The 17,447-nt window shown below is 45.1% G+C and overlaps 1 protein-coding gene across 3 annotated transcripts in view; it reads left to right on the plus strand.

The window, feature by feature from the left end:
• FBXO15 (F-box protein 15) overlaps positions 1–17,128 on the plus strand; it is a 330,998-nt gene extending 313,870 nt beyond the window's left edge. For 2 of the 3 annotated variants that reach the window (XM_069219882.1, XM_069219883.1), the window contains exon 11: positions 14,574–17,128. The gene's annotated coding sequence lies outside the window, so the exon portion shown is untranslated. The remainder of the gene's footprint in view (positions 1–14,573) is intronic. The other variant, XM_069219881.1, reaches the window with a different exon arrangement.
• Positions 17,129–17,447: the final 319 nt, after the last annotated feature.

A 17,447-nucleotide genomic window follows, 5' to 3' on the forward strand; every position in this document is an offset into this window, starting at 1 on the left:
GGGCTGCTCTCTGACTCCAATGTGGTTCTTTTATAACAGTGTGAATTGGTTATCAATGTCACTTCATGTTTCCTATTGTTCTTAATGCTTCCCTATACACTGCTTATAACTAATACCTTGCAACTCCCACCTTGACTGCGCAGAAGATTAAATTCAAACATGTGAATCCATGAAATATATCAATACTGGAGAACCACAGTGTACAGGTAAATAACTTGTTTTTTATTCTGTTTTAAAGTTTACTATGGTGGATGCCACATTTGGCACAGGTTTGAAATAAAACTGCTTAAATGCAGAATCTGATGATTGTGTTGCTTTCAGAATGCCATAAAACCTACATCCTAAAGAAGAAGCCTGCAGTGCAGCCCCATTCCCAACAGAATGAGCACCCCAGGTTCTTGTGATCATGCCAACGTAGAAAAAGTGGTACTGATTGGGATTAAGAATTGCCTAACATCCCTGGTGCTAGGCTCTCTAATCATGGGCCATTAGATACCTTACTATGCATAGTTTAGGATTATCAGCGATACTTGGAAAAGACATAACTTAAGTGTTTGATTTCATTCTTCTCTGTATGGTAAACATTACCCATCTAGGAAAAATACCATACTATATAGGCCCAATGCTCAAACTTACAGAAAGGGAAACAAAAAAACATTGCCCCTGTTTTGGTGACAATTCCTTCCTGGACAAATATTCATTTGTAGCCCAACTATGGAAGAAATGTAGATCTCATAGACATGCCACAGATGAAGGTAACTACGTACCAGGTGAAAGGACAATATAATTTCCTTCATATGCTTTTGAAGCAAAGGTTGTTCACTGACCTGTGACCAATCCAATGCAGAAATATATGTCCTATAAGCCTGTCCTGCCCGGCTAAAAATGGCTTTCTCCTGTATTTGATCTTTCATAGATTCACATGCTTGAATCATTCACAGTTATTGAAGTGGGAATCCCATGGCACCAGAGAAAGTAGTAGAGAAAATTCTAAATAGGAGTTAATGGTAGACATTCATTTAAATAGCTTATAAATATCATTTAAAAGACCCAAAGTCTAGCCAATCAGGCAACAGCACCCTTTAAAACCCTTACCACAGAGGCTCCAGTTGCTCAGATTTTTACTGCACATCATGTGATGGGAGTCGTCCTGAGCTCTGCTCAATTTTTCCTTCATTAAAGCTACTTCACAGAGAATTCCGTTCAGGTCAGATCTATCTATCTATATTTTATAACCTTAGATAACCTGACCATGTCAGATCAACCTAAAAAGGATTATTTGGGCCTAGTGGTACTTGAGGCAAAAAGAGATTGCACTCTGAGTACCCTCATAAAGAGTGCATTTACTGTTTTCACCAGAGCATACAGTGAAAAAATGCAAAATTTGCTGCACTTTCTCTCAGAAAACTCTCAAGGATAGAGAGGTCAGATGATTATTATGGTTGCAGAAGCTGAGATCTAAGGAAGGCCCTCTTTCTGAAGAAGAATGTGAAAACTTCTAGAACTGAAAAGTCCTGCAAGAGGGATAAACCCATTGAGAAAGAGCCACCTAAAAAGGCCTCAAAGAAAACTTCTCATGAGTCTCCTAGGCACCATAAAAGATCTGATGAACCTCTACCACTGGCGAGAAAAAAACATTTCCTCAAAGGTTCCATCTGAACCTTCAACTCCATTGGTCAGGGAAATTTCTCTCAAAATATCTTCTGAATCACTACCAGTGGCTACAGGATCACTTTCTGAACCAAAATTCTAATTTTCATTGACGTTCTAACCATCGACAACAGCGTAGTCGATGACATGTACTATTACAATGTCAACCTTTACATCAGCACTGTCAACAATTATACTTTCATCATCTCTAGCAGCATCGATGACTACTGTCTCTTGTACCCTGTTTTGGGCGACAGCACCATCATTAAGGAGGGTGCCTAAGAAGACTCTACAATCTCCAACCATGCTGCTAAAGTCACCTCTGAAATGTCCGTTGTCGACACCATCGTTGATGAGACCACCATCGGCGGAAACTCCGTCGAAGACCACCACATCGTCGACGACAGCCACGTTGATGAGAGCTCCGTTGACCACCTCAACAGGGACAGCACAAGCAGCAACACTATCACAGAAAACACCTCTAGGACAACTATATTGATGGAAACATTACCCAAATTCACAGGGGCACCATTAACACCTTTGATGTGTGTATCTATATTGATTACTTACTGAGCCATCAGCTAAAGATATAATTTTTCCTGGCCATGTGTCTCCAAGCAAAGTTTTGCTGTTCCCACCTGCACCATAGCTTGATGAAGACTAGTCAGGCGAGAAAAGTCCCTTTCGGGTGATTCATAGCCCCTCTGAATTGCACATAGTATCAAGATAATGACAAAAGTCATAATTACTATGATGATGACTATTACACAGCTGAGCAGCCACAGCATTATGAATAACAGTTCTCTGCCTTGGGCCACCAAGAACAACAGGAACACTCAATCCAGAAGCCACTGGAAATATTATCCAATCTGCAGCATATGCTCCAAGATTATTATAGGAGGTTCCCTTAGCCAGCAACAGCTGACCCTATATCACAACCACAGACACCTTTGAGAACTCTGCAAGTGCAAATACCAACCCCTCGCCCATGCACTTTAGAGTTGTCGGAAACTCCTTTACCACCCAAATCTGACACTTTCATGGATCCACCAGCAGATGATAAACCTTCCTTAGATGAGGATGTGTAGGAAGGATAGATGAGGGTCTCTGCGACAGGGCCTAACAAGTGGGTTGATTACTTGATTCAAACTCCTTCTCCTCTTGTACGACCACCAGTCGACTCACCAACGGAAGATATTGATGGTTTCCATAACCTCATGGCGAGAGCAGCAAAGAGGTTTCAACTCCCTATTGCCACTAAAAATATGGACTGTTTCCTTATGATTTTAAAGAGCCTATGACAAAATCAGTAAGGGCCATACCTATTGTGGATTTTATCTGGCAGGATGGAATAAAAACTATGAAGAATCCAGCCACAGTCTCTGCAGTAATGACCAGATTAGACAACAAAAAAAATACAAAGCACTGGATGACTCTCTGGTATGTCTAGTGGGTCACCCTAAGCCTGATTCTGTTATTACACAAGCTGCCCAAAGACATCCACAAAATCATCAACTCTTGTCACTGCACCACCAGATAGGGATGGACGCTGCTTGGATGACATTGGCAAATGTTTTGCTAGTATGGCAGCCATCGCAGTTTGAGCAGCCAATTCTCTGTCGATCTTAGGGAGGTTCGACAGACAGATGTGGTCTGAAATGGCACAATTTATGTCTCCTACCAGAAGATTTAAGGGTGGATGCCAAAATGATTCTCCAAGAGGGAGAGTAAGCCTCAGTTGAGATGATCGACTTTGCCATAGATTTTTCATTAACAGGGTTCAGTCAATTAGCTGGAGCAGCAGTACTCAGGAGACAAGGCTGGCTGAGAGCAACATCCTTCAGATCACAGGTCCAAAGTAAGGCCTTGGACATGCTGTACGACAGAGAATACTTGCTTGGCAAACACATTGATGATGCTCAGCAAGCTATTAAAGCTGATACAGATACAGCAAAGGCTCTAGGCACTCTGCAGATGAAAAGGCAGCCCTTTCGAGGAGATAGAGGCAGAGGCTTCTACTTTTTTCTAGGAGGTTTCCAAACATGGAAGCAAAAACTTCAGCCATTCCATTTTTCAAAAGGAAGATCTTCAACCTATTGAGAGCCGTATGCGACGCAGAAGGCCCAGAAATATTGCTTGGTTTGAAGAAGAAAGAAGGCCTAATGTCATTCCCAGAAGATTAGCAAAATTTTGTCTACCTAGGATGCTTGGTAATCCTTGCTGTTTTACATTTTGGTATTTGCAAGATCACACCTAACCTACCACAGATGTTCTTCTCTTTAAAAGTAGACCTGGCTACTCATTGTTGACTGGAAGCCCAGACCTTGTGTGTTCCACTGCCACCCTCATGTGATCCCAAACGTAAGGGCTCTTGAGCCATGTCGTTCAAGTCATGGAAGTAAATAATACTTCGGAAATCACTACTTTGCATGCACTCTGTGACCAGCTTCATCAAATTGATGAAATACCACAAGACAGGTAAAAAAAAACAAAAGAACGAGTTCTAAGGCATGATCTTGTATTCAAACTAAAAAAATCTTCAGGATGGCCCATACAGTGGTAGCATGATGTAGGTGTCCTTTAAGTCGAGCCTCATCATCAGGAGACCTTCACTCTGAAGATTGCAGGGAAGACGGGTGTCCTCTATTTAAAAGTGTTGGAATGCCAACCACATATTCGGTTCTTTCAAGATTATCTTTGGTCATTTTTCTTTTGCCACTTGACAAGCCGTAATGATGCAGGTTGGAGTGACATAGTGTGTCTCAGCGTTTCAAATCCTTAATCTCTATTGTCATTGTTCCTCACTCTTGTGCAGAGCAAATAAATGTCTGGGTCTCACTGTTGTAAATTACCCTTTTTGCAGGGCTATCCCCAAACATTTAGCCTCTGACCTCATGTTTGTCACTGTATGCTGCATTTTATTTTTGCTAGCTTTAGGGTTCTGGGCACTTTACCACTGCTGACCAGCACTGAAGTGCAAGTGCTCCCTGTCTAAATTGTATTGGTGATTGGTGTATCCATGATTCGCATATTTGGTTTACTACTAAGTCCCAAGTACAGTGCATGATGACTGTCCAAGACCTGTCAATGAAATGCTACTAGTGGGCCTGCAGCACTAATTGTGCTACCCACATGAGTAGCCCTTTAAACATGTCTCAGGCCTGCCACTTGAGTGTTGTGTGTGCATTTTTAAACTGCCATTTCGACCTGACAAGAGCCCCCACTTGCCAGGCCCAAACCTTCCTTTTTATTACCTGTAAGTCACCCCTAGGTAGGCCTGAGGTGGCCCCATGGGCAGGGCGCAGTGTATTTAAAAGGTACGACACGTACTGGTGTGTTTTACAAGTCCAGATAGTGAAATGCTACTAATTTCATGTTTCACTATTGGAAGACCTATCTCTGCCATAGGGTAACATGGGAATTGTCTTGAAAAATCTTTTAAGCGTAATTTTCCATTGAGAGCAGACAGAGATGTGGAGTTTGGGGTCTCTGAACTCACAATTTAAAAATACATCTTTTGGTAAAGTTGGTTTTTGAATTGCAACTTTGGAAATGACACTTTTAGAAAGTGGGCATTTTCTTACTTAACCATTCTGTGCCTCTGCCTGTCTTCTGAAGAACAGTTGGGCTGTTTGTACATTCACTCTAGCCAGTCACACAAAGGGATCTGAGGTGTAGCCTTCTAATCCTTTTGGACCATCACCTGCCTGCTTTGGTCTTCCTGAGCTAGAGTGGTGGAAGGAGGTAACGCTTAGACCTGAATAGGGCTGTGCCTGTCCTCACACATAGCAGTCTCCAACCCCCTGGAATGTGTCTGGGGCCAGGGCCAGGGCAGGGAAAGTCAGGTTCTTGTGCACTACAAAGACATCTCTTTGAAGTTTACCTACTTAAAAGACAGAAATGGATACCAGTACTGGATCTCTGACACCACATAGGTAGAATCTTTCTGAGCTGAGGAAACTCTGCCAGATGAAGAGCTGGATGCCGTGGGAGGGACTACCACTCTACCTCTTACTTTGTTCTGCTGGCCTGCTGCTTCTGTCCTGGGAGTGAAAGGACTGAGCTTGGCTTTCTACATCCTGCTTCCAAATGTTCTTCAATGGCTTGGACTGAGCTTTCCTCCTGTTAAGAAGTCTCAGGGACATAAAAGACTTAATTTGCCAGTGCCTGGGCTCTTCTGCTGAGAGTCCTAACTTGCCAAGCCGAGTCCATGGACCCTTGGAAGTGCAAGCTGGTGAGCTGAAGGGGGAATCCATGCATCAGCATGCCATGCCTGATAAATCCAGATTTTCCATACATCACCCCTGAGTGCCAAATTAGGTTGTATGATGGAACCACGCATGCCGGTACAATGCATGTCAACACGGTTGGAACCACAACTGCGTTGTTTCCATGCATGCCTTTATCATGTATGCCTTTGCAACGAATTTCATTGTAAAAGCATGCCTAGTAAGGGCATATGTGGAAATGGCCCCTAAAAAAAACGTAGCCTGACCCCCCCCCCCCCCCCCCCAACCTAAGCCCTAAAAAAAATAATTAAAAAAAACACCCTTACCCATTAAAAAAAGAAAAAGCCTGCCGAACCTCCTCCCACCCCTATCCACTCCCTTAATCCACCCCACCCCACCACTGCCCGAGCCCCACTTATCTCACTGCGTCCTCTCCCGATCAACGCATTGCCTTTTCTGCGTAGTTTAGCACATGCATGGTTAAGGCACAGAAAAAAACAAGAGTTGTTCCGGCAAGCATGATTACGTGTGCGTGGGAAATGTCTGCGTTGTTTACAACTCATGGTTAAGGACGTTTCCCGCTGATTTATCATGAACCCCCGCACCGCAGTAAGGAACCAAGGTTGCGTTTCTGGAAATTTACGCATAGCCTTTTCTGCGAGGAAGGAATAGACACATAAGGAACCCATGCATTATCTCACCTGGGAGGAAAGAATGGACATATCACCTCGCCTATGCAGTAAGGATCCAACGCATCACTTTGCTTTTCCAGTGCCTCACCTCCCTGTGCTTCATCATCTTTGTTATTGATGCATCTCAGGTACTTTGTGCTAAAGTAATACATCAGTTGATTCCTATGGATTAAGGCTTGCTTAAACTTTTCAAAGGAGATATTTTGACTTGTGTATGTTGGATTTTTGTCGTTTTGGTCTTGTTTCACTCAGGTAAATGTTGTCTAGTTTTCTAAACTGGTGTGGAGTCCTTTTATGATGCTTTTAGAGTGTGTGTGTGTGTGTGTGGGTGTGTGTGTGTGTGTGTGTACAAATACTTTTACACACTGCCTCTGAGATAAGCCTAACTGCTTGAGACAAGCTACCAAGGGAAGGAGCAAGGGTTATCTTAGCTGTGTTACTCCCTTACCCTAACTAGGTTGAGGGCCCATACTTGGATAGGGTGTAAGCCTTTGCCAACTAGAGACCCCTTTTCTAACACTCACCAACTGCAACTACAAAGTAAATGGTAAGACATAGGAAAGTACCCTCTTTCTGGCATCGTTATCCCCACTCTTTGCCTGCTGTCAGTGTTTTTTGACTGTTTTCACTGGGATCCTGCCAACCAGGACCCCAGTGATTGTGCTGTCGCCCTCTAAATTTGGTTCCTTAGGTCTTTGCACACCCCACAATTGGCATAATGTTGCCCCGTGGAAGTCCCTAGTATATGGTACCTAGGTACCCAGGGCAATTGGGCACCAGGGAGTTCCGCATGGGTTGCAGCAGGTACTGTGCTACCCATGGGAGCCCCTGCAAAATGTGTCCGCAGGCCTGCCATTGGAGCCTACATGAAAAAGTACATGCACCCTTTCACTTCAGGTCACTGCAAGTCACCCCTATGGTAGGCCCTCTTAACTCAGAGGGCAGGATGCAGGTACCTGTGTGTTAGTGCACCCCTGCATGAGCAGAGGTGGCCCTACGAACTCCAACTCTATTACACTGGACTTCATCAGTGCGGGGAAGGCATTTTACCCGTGTACTGAACACAGTGAGCCCTGTGTCCATCTTCTTAGTGGTAACTCCGAACCTGGGCATGTTTGGTATGAAACATGTGGGAATCATGCCCAATACTGTTGCCAGTATTGGTTGAATTATTCCATGCACTATGGGGGCTCCTTAGAGGACCCCCTGCATTGCTTCTACAAGTCTCCTGGGGTCTTCTGACAGCCCATGCTGCTGCCACCCATCAGACAGGTTTCAGTCCTCCTGTTGCTTGACCAGCTCAGGCAGCGGAAGGCAGAACAAAGGAATTCCTGTGGGAGAGTGAGGTAACACCCTCTCCCTTGGAAATAAGGTGTTACATGGCTTGAGAGGGGTAGCCTCCCCAAGCCATCGGTATGGTTTCAAGGGCACATTTGGTGCCCTCCTTGCATAAACCAGTTTGCACCAGTACAGGGACCCACGGTCCCTGCTCTGGCACAAAACTGGACAAAAGGAAAGTGGCGTGACCTCAGGGTGGCCACTTGATTCTGTCATCTTGAATCCAAGGTGGCAGAGGTCCCTTGGAGCATCTGAGTGACTAGGTCAGGTAGGTGACGTGACAGCCCCCTCCTGATAGGTGGTCACCATGCTAGGTGACCATACCCTCTTCCTGGGCTATTTAGGGTCTCCCTCTGGTGGGTCCTCGGATTTGACGTGCAAGATTCCAGCAGGACTCCTCTGCATCGTTTGCTTCATCATCTGGCCACTGGCACTGCAACTGGACCCACCCAGGAACCGACAATCTACAACTTCAGCAACGACTTTGCTCTGCAACATTGTTTCTCTGGCTTCTTCCAGCAACTGCAACATTTCCCTGGCTGTGCATCCTCTGAGGGTGGGGGAGTCTTCCGCCTGTACAAGAAGTAAGAAGGAATCTCCCTTGGAGTGAAAGAAACAATCCCCTGCATCTGCAGGCACCAACTGCAACGACGGCTGGCTGTGTGGATCTTCTCTCCTTCAGTGCTGCGTGGATCCTACTTCACAGGTTGTGGTCTGGAGTGGTCCCTTTGGTCCCCTCTACCAGCTGTCCAACTAGGAAGATGGTAAGCCCTTGCTTCTCCTTCCAGGACAGTACCCCTCTGCACCGCGATTCTTGCAGCTACCAAGACTTGTTTGTTCCTCCTCCAAGGAATCTTCAGGCTCTGTGTAGCCCCGGCCTCCAGCACTGTTCCCTGCAAAGCACAGTCTTCTGCCTGCCACTCTAGCGACGAGGGACTCCTGTCCAGGTGTGCTGAGTGGCCCTCACAGCTACTCCTTTGCCTGCTGCCTGTGGGGGCTGCCTCCTCTTCTTGTGACTCTCCCAGCTGCTGAGGATCACCTTGGACTCCCCTCCTTGGGTTGAGTCCCCTGGGCCTTGCTGGTCCTCTTCAGCCTTGCAAAACCTTATTCACTGACTCCTGCACTTGCCAAGGCTTAGTGGTGGTTTTCCAGCACCACTGACTGCATCCTGACAGCCAATGTGGGACATCACTTGCATCACTTCTGGAACTCCTCTTCTGCTCCTGAGCTGCACTGCTGACTTTCTTTGTCCACCATCGACCTGGTCCTGCAGTCAGAAGGGTGGGTAGTGGCTCCTGCCCCAGCCGGACAGCCCAACTCGAACTGGAATTGGTCCTCTTTTTTTTTTCTTCTTTTTAGCAGGTCCTCTTCTGTCAGGTTCCTGGTTTCTTCCAGTCTTGTCTGGGTCTTGTACAGTCCTTTTCCCAAGTTCTCCTGTGGCTTTAGGGAAAAACAGGTACTTAACTATTTTCTCCTGGTTGCTGGGGGCAACCTGGTACTTACCGTTTGGGGCTCCTATTTTCTCCAGCTCCCCCTCTCGTGATTCTGCTTCCTTGGGTGGGGGACTTAGTTTGGTCTGCCCCTAAGACCTTCACAATTTTCTATTGTTTTACTGTTTGCTATTGCTTTGTATGCTAATCACTGACTTCTAGTGTGTAAATAATAGTGTCTACTCACCTACTATGGAGTATTGCCTACACAGCATTTTAGTGTTTGTTATACCATAATAAAGTACCTTTATTTTGGTAACACTGTGTGGTTCTTTCGAGTGTGTGTGCTGTGTGACGGTAGTGGTTTTGCATAAGCTTTACATGTCTCCTAAATAAGTCTTGGCTGCTCATTCACAGCTACCTCTAGAGAGCCCTGGCTTCCTAAACACTGCCTACACTTCATTAATAGGAGACCTGGTATAAGGTGATAACACCATAGGTGGTCACCACATACCAGGCCAGCTTCCTACACATATGGTGTAAGAAATATTTTGTTGTCTTTTGTCCACAGACTTCATAGAAGCAGTCACCTCTCTATGCACAGATTGACCAATTTACTCAAAGAAACTCCCCCTGCACAATCTCCCCTTGCTCCCCTTGTCTCCTGCATATTTTACTGCCCCATGAGCCACAGCCTTTCACTTTTGTCCTCAGTAATGCCACTTTAAAACTCTTCTCAGTCTGTTTTGCCTTTTTGTGTTATTGTTTAGCATCTTTCATAAGCAAACAAATCCGGGTCCATGGCAATACAATACTATATATATAATTTACTTTGGCCAATCCTGCACAGTGACCCTTCTGTGTGGTAGCTGAACACTGCTTGGAACAAATAATGCGCAGAAAGGATACTTTACAAACTTTTTTTTTTTTTAAATGTGGTCAATAGGCTTCTGAAAGGGAGAGAAAGCGGCTGGGAGAAGGGTCAAGACAAACCAGTCCCAATGATGCACAGATATTTTTGGTGGGGCTAATTAATAAAATAGAGTTACACGCTGAGGGTTTTAGGTCTTACATATAGTCTTACATATAGTTTGCTGCAAAAGCCACGGCACGGAGCTGAAACATTGTTTTGCTCAACGCTCAAGCAAGGGTGTCTAAACTGCTTGCGGACAGTTTTGTAACAGGCTTGGGGAAGCTCCCTATTTGTGAGAGAGACATTCTTTTTAGTCAAAAATGATGTGTATTTCTCAATATTGATCCGTCCCCTTTCTGAACTAACACCGACTGGGCTCCAGTGCAATTCATTTTAGGAAGTTGGCTCTGTATATACTATTTCAAAGTAAGAAATAGTGTGCACAGAGTCCAAGGGTTCCCCTTAGAGGTAAGATAGTGGCAAAGTTAGATAATTCTAATGCTCTATTTTGTGGTAGTGTGGTTGAGCAGTAGGCTTATCAGAGGGTAGTGTTAAGTATTTGTTGTACACACTCAGGCAATATATGAGGAGCACACACTCTAAGACTTACTCCAGGTCAATAGTTTTTATATAGAAAAATATATTTTCTTAGTTCATTTTAAGAACCACAGGATCAAGATTTACAATAATCACTTTAAATGTAAGGTACTTCACTTAGATAGTTTAGGAACTTTGAATAAATGCAATATCATATACAGTCTTTGTAAAAATGGCAATAAGCTATTTTCAAAGTGGACACAGTGCAAAAATCAACAGTTCCTGGGGGAGGTAAGTAAAGGTTAGTTTTGGAGGTAAGTAAAACACTTACAAATCTTAGTCCTGGGGCATAGGCAGCCCATCGTTGGGGGTTCAAGGCAACCCCAAAGTTACCACACCAGCAGCTCAGGGCAGGTCAGGTGCAGAGGTCAAAGAGGTGCCCAAAGCACATGGGTGCCTATGGAGAACAGGGGGTGCTCAGGTTCCAGTCTGCCAGCAGGTAAGTACCTGCGTCATCGGGGGGCAGACCAGGGGGGTTTTGGTGAGCACTGGGGGGGACACGAGTAGGCACACAAAACACACCCTCAGTGACACAGGGGCGGCCGGGTGCAGTGTGCAAAGCAGGCGTCTGCTTTCAGGTAGAAACCAATGGAGGGACCCGGGGGCACTCTAGCAGCGCAGGCAGGCACGGGGGGCTTCTCGGGACAGCCACCACCTGGGCTAGGCAGAGGGTCGCCTGGGAGTCACTCCAGCGCTGAAGTTTGGTTCCTTCAGGTCCTGGGGGCTGCGGGTGCAGTGCTGGTTCCAGGCATCAGGTCCCTTGTTACAGGCAGTCGCGGTCAGGGGGAGCCTCTGGTTTCTCTCTGCAGGCGTCGCTGTGGGGACTCGGGGGTCGTCTCTGGTTACTCACAGGCTCGCAGTCGCCGGGGAGTCCTCCCTGAGGTGTTGGTTTTCTGCAGGTCGAGCCGGGGGCGTTGGGTGCAGAGTGTAAAGTCTCAAGCTTCCGCCGGGAAATGTGCAGTCTTTGAAAGTTGCTTCTTTCTTGCAAAGAAGTAGCTGGTTTTGAGCGGGACCGCTGCTCACAGGAGTTTCTTGGTCCGTTAGTCCAGGGCAGTCCTTTGAGGCTTCAGAGGTCGCTGGTCCCTGTCAGATGCATCGCTGGTTGCAGGTTTTCGAAGTTGGAGAGAGGCCGGTATGGCTGGGGCCAAAGCAGTTGTTGTCGTCCGTCTTCTCTGCAGGCTTGTAGGTCAGCAGTCCTTCTTGATTCTTCAGGTTGCAGGAATCTGATTTCCTGGGATCTGGGGTGCCCATAAATACTGAATTTAGGGGCGTGTTTAGGTCTGGGAGGGCAGTAGTCAATGGCTACTGTCCTTGAGGGTGGCTACATCATCTTTGTGCCTCCGCCCTGTGGGGAGGGGGCACATCCCTAATCCTATTGGGGGAATCCTCCAAACTCATGATGGAGGATTTCTTTAGGCAGGGGTCACCTCAGCTCAGGACACCTTAGGGGCTGTCCTGATTAGTGCGTAACTCCTCCTTGTTTTTCTCATTATCTCCTCCAGCCTTGCCGCCAAAATTGTGTGCAGTGGCCGCAGGGGCGGCATCTCCACTAGCTTGGATGACCTGGGGGGCTGTACCAAAAGGGGTGAGCCTTTCAGGCTCACCACCAGGTGTTAAAGTTCCTGCAGGGTGGAGGTGTGAAGCACCTCCATCCAGTACAGCCTTTGTTCCTGGCCACAGAGTGACAAAAGCACTCTCCCCATGTGGCCAGCAACATGTCTGGTGTGTGGCAGGCTGGCAGAAACTGGTCAGCCTACACTGGAAGTCGGATTGGTAGTCAGGGGACATCTCTAAGATGCCCTCTGGGTGCATGTTCCGATAAATTGCACACTGGCATCAGTGTGCATTTATTGTGCTGAGAAGTTTGATACCAAACTTCCCAATTTTCAGTGTAGCCATTATGGAACTGAGGAGTTCGTGTTTGACAGACTCCCAGACCATGTACTCTCTTGGCTACCCTGCACTTACAATGTCTAAGGTTTTGCTTAGACACTGTAGGGGCATAGTGTTCATGCACTTATGCCCTCACCTGTGGTATAGTGCACCCTGCCTTAGGGCTGTAAGGCCTGCTAGAAGGGTGACTTACCTATTCCACAAGCAGTGTGAGGTTGGCATGGCACTCTGAGGGGAGTGCCATGTTGACTTAGTCTTTTTCTCCCCACCAGCACACACAAGCTGTGAGGCAGTGTGCATGTGCTGAGTGAGAGGTCCCCATGGTGGCATAAGACATGCTGCAGCCCTTCGAGACCTTCCCTGGCATCAGGGCCCTTGGTACCAGGGGTACCAGTTACAAGGGACTTACCTGAGTGCCAGGGCTGTGCCAATCGTGGAAGCAAAGGTACAGTTTAGGGAAAGAACCCTGGTGCTGGGGCCTGGTTAGCAGGTTCCCAGCACACTTTCAATCAAAACTTAACATCAGCAAAGGCAAAAAGTTAGGGGGTAACCATGCCAAGGAGGCATTTCCTTACACCATAGAAAAGCAAAAAGCCTTTTTTTATTCCCCCATTTGGTGTTTCTAAATGGTAATGTGTGTATATGTTTTATAAGACTAGTTAGATAGCACAAGTCTTAGTCCTGCCCTGACAGACGCACATGCTGGCCGGAGACAAAAGGCAGCTCGAGGGTGACCCTTGTGTGAGGACCTCTGATAGCAGATAGTTCTGTTGTTTTTTTGTTTTTTTTAACTCACAACCTTTGTTTACAGTAGCGGCTCGTGGGCTGCGGAAGGGGCAGGAAGGGAGGGAATAAACATTTAATTTAATGTAAAAAAAAATAAAAATCACTTACTTCCTCTGCCGCTCCTCTGTCCCTCGACACTCCTCGAGGCAGGCACAGGCGCTCGAGGTGGGCTAACCACCGGCAAAGGCATGACATATACATTCCTTCCACTAATGAAAGAAAGCAGGTTTGTAACACACAGATAATATTTCGCTTACACAAGATCCCACGCAGATGAATACAGGGTAAGCCAGGTTGCGCTGAAGCAAACTGGCATATTTTACAAGGATTGCTTTGAAATTACGCAACATGATTGGCTGGTTTTGTTGTGTTCTTTCTTTTAAACTTCTTTTCTGGAAAATGCAGTTTGAGTGGTGAGCGTGGACTGCAGAGTTTAAAAGTGAAGTAAAAAGTAAGCATAATTCTTTTCACCGATCCTGATCGAATCATGTCAGGATCCCTTGCAAATCTTTCAGCTGATGTTAATGACTAATTCAAAGCTGAAAAAATGCCATACCAACATGTGCCAAAAATCTGATGTTTTATACTCTTTTCTTTTAAAGTCAAATTTGGGTACAGCAGCTCGAAGAACGTCAGGTTGGTGTCTTGGAGTTGTTGCCACCAAACTTTAAAATCAGACCAAGGAGTTATGATGTAGTTACCCATTATTTTGTTTATGTTCTGTCCATTTGATATACTCTACTATAACATTACATATTCACTGCATGCAAGAAAATGAAATCATCAAATGGATACTCTGAGAAGGTGAAGTCCTGAGATGATTGTGAAACAGAGACGGATACAGATCTTTTTTGGCACGTTGCAATTCCCCTTTCAAAACACAAACCTCATTTGACATTTCTTATCCATTCATAAATTATATTGTAACGTTAGTGCTTATACTAGTGTGCCGCATCTTGTAGCTATTATTTGATAATGCTAACAGTATACATCTTGCATAAAAACAAACGTTTTACATCTTGAGTATTTTTTTCTCATTTCGCAGTACCACTGTTCTCAAGACAGAAGCTTCACTGATGACACTCGATGATAATCTTGTCATGGCGAGCAGTACTCGGCTACTTTTCTTCAAAGGAGCTCACTGAATCTGAATACCAAATTTTCACCAGACTGTTGAGCCGTAATCTTTAAGATCTCAGCAAGCTACAAATATTCATTGGTGTCGGCTGCAAGAGTAAAAACAACTCAAATGAAGGACATAATGGAGAGCTTGCTCAGTCTTACAGTGATATGCTATCTTTTGCTAAAACAATTAGCAATTATACAGCTTTGGATCAAAAACGTGTAATATGGACTTCAAAGTAAATTTCCTCTCCTTCACCCCCTTGCTAAAGGCCTGATTTAGAGGTGAACGGTAAGGATACAGACACCAAAAAACGGCAGCCGCTCTTAGTGTACACTCGGGCCTTCCCACTGCTTCCTGTAGATTGTGGGTGAAGATGGTAAACCAGAAGGTGGAGCCTCTTCCAACACTACCTTTCACTTCTGCCATGGCTGTGACAGAGGCCCTGCTATCAAACCAGCTGCCCAATTTAAGGAGACTGGTTTGCCAACAAATTCACTGAGTTTAACTCCGTGACAGACCGCCGCGTGCTGAGGTGAAGCGCTGTTCCCGATATTGGGAGTAAAATCCCAGTGCCTCAGTGACAGTGGTGCCGGCTACACAACGGGACATTATAAAATGATCCTTGTTATTTTATTGGGGAGATGCAGTGTCCGGGATTTACATTACCGGGAGGTATCTCTCGTAAAATAACTGGGATTACAAATTGTTTCCCCCCCGAGTGGGGCATGACATGCAGAATCTGGAATATCGGGTCCAGTTCCACGTATTCCACCTTCCGTGGAAAACAGTGGGCCCAAATAGGATAACATTTACCACCTGCCTAGAGCAAATGGTAAATGCCCGATGTCTCTTTCTCTTGCCAGTGGGTGGGATTATTTTTCTTCAGGTGGGGGGAGCTGCTTCTGCTTTCTCTATGCTTCATAATATATGGGAGGGCGGGGCAGGGAACAGCAGCTCCGCAGTGGTTTCGGTTACAGTATCTGTGGGCCTGTAATTATTGAGTTCAGAGTTTGAGGACCCGATAACTACAGGAGACACCACAAAACATGGAGATGTAAAAAAACCTACTTAAGATTTCAAATGGTGGCGTATTTGATTGATTCGTTTAAGTTGTAATGTTAAAAACATTTAGCATTAGACACATTTTCTAATGCCATTTTTCCTTGCTCGTGTAAACATTTCAAAGCAAATGTTCGTTGTTTTCATTTTATCATGGTTGTATTACAGTCCTTTAGTTGCATTGGTTTATTTGCTGGGTAGGACAAAGTATGTAGCCATTTGTTTTTCTTACAATTCGCTAAACAAACAACCCAGTATTCACCCATTAATGATGACTAAACGTTTGTTTGTGACAGCCCAGTATGAATGGACCAGAGAAAGATTTGTCCAGTTCTAACGTCGATGATTTAATTAAAAAACGCACCTTATCAAGCCTACACTAATGGTTATAAATGGTTTTATTTCACTAAATTTGCTCTACATGTTCAAACATAATTTGGAAGAACAAAGGTACTAAATTATTGGTGGCTGCTTGTGTAACTTACTCCGTATGCAATAACTGTCTTGATTGAGAATTTTCATTTTCCTAGGCCTGTAACTTGTATGTACCAACGTGTCAGGTTACATGGGTAAAACGGGGCCCAACGAGAAGCATGCTATATCTTAATTTTAGTAGAAAAGGCCCTTATCACTTTTCCCTGCCATCTTTTCAGTTCATCCTTATGCCAGTGGTGGAGAAGCCGTCCCGCAGATCTACTGGCTGTCCTTTCTTATAAAAGCATTAACTGATAGTTGATATACCCCTTTTCCTTTCAGTTTGCTTCCTCTCTAATAAATCAACCTTTTTCAAACCAAGAAGCTTCATCATTGGATGGCTATAAATGTTGGATTGTTACACATGCATCAAAAATACATTGCCACATACCTCCCCTCACTTGGGGTAAACTGCCAACCTTCCAGGGTTCTGCCTCCATATTTTGGCATCCTCACTCCTTCACGCCTCATAAGGCTAGGTCACTGTCCTGGTATCAGAAAGTTTACTTTTTAAACGGTCGATTTTCAATTTCTAGCATAAAAGTCCTTCGGCTTTGCATGTTGTTCACCATTATGCCCATCTTGGCCTCATTTGCTGCTAATGTAATTGATTAATTTTTTCAGTGCTTGTGTTTGCAGTGTTCCTAATCACTTATTTGTCTTGGAATCTGCCTTTATTGCACGTTCCCCTATCTATGTGGTCAAGGGAAAGACTTAGTAGACCTGATGGCGTTTTCAGATATTTCTCTGAGCTAGTCCTAGGGCCATATCCCATAAAGTGAGTACTACAAATTATAATTTAAGGCATTGTCTCTTAATATTTCTGGTCTGGCAAGGGCCTTGAATAGAATGAGAGCTGCTACCTTCTTTTCTAGCTTGGGTGGCGATGATAGGGCCCTTTTGATTCTTGCTAAACTAATTTGCAGGACACCTCCACGAAGAAAAGAAGCAGGACTTGAAAATAATATTAAGGAGGGATTGATCACATCTCGCCAGATAACTAATGCAGCGAAGGATGGTTCTGCCCCTTCCATGCATGTCTATTGCCATGTCCTGTACTGAGACAAACATCATGGTTGTGTCTTACCTCTATAACTGCTCAGGTGTAACAGAGGTTTCTAGACCAGCCATTTAGTGAACCTGTTGTCATTAGATCACATGCTGACAATGCAACCCAGAAAATAAAAAGTGATGTGTAGGCAGTGAACTGAAAAGGTTAAGAGAAGTGAGGCTTGCCAGGCATAGTGCCTTTAAACAAAC

Source organism: Pleurodeles waltl, chromosome 2_2 (assembly GCF_031143425.1).
Source record: "Pleurodeles waltl isolate 20211129_DDA chromosome 2_2, aPleWal1.hap1.20221129, whole genome shotgun sequence".
NCBI lineage: Eukaryota > Metazoa > Chordata > Amphibia > Caudata > Salamandridae > Pleurodeles > Pleurodeles waltl.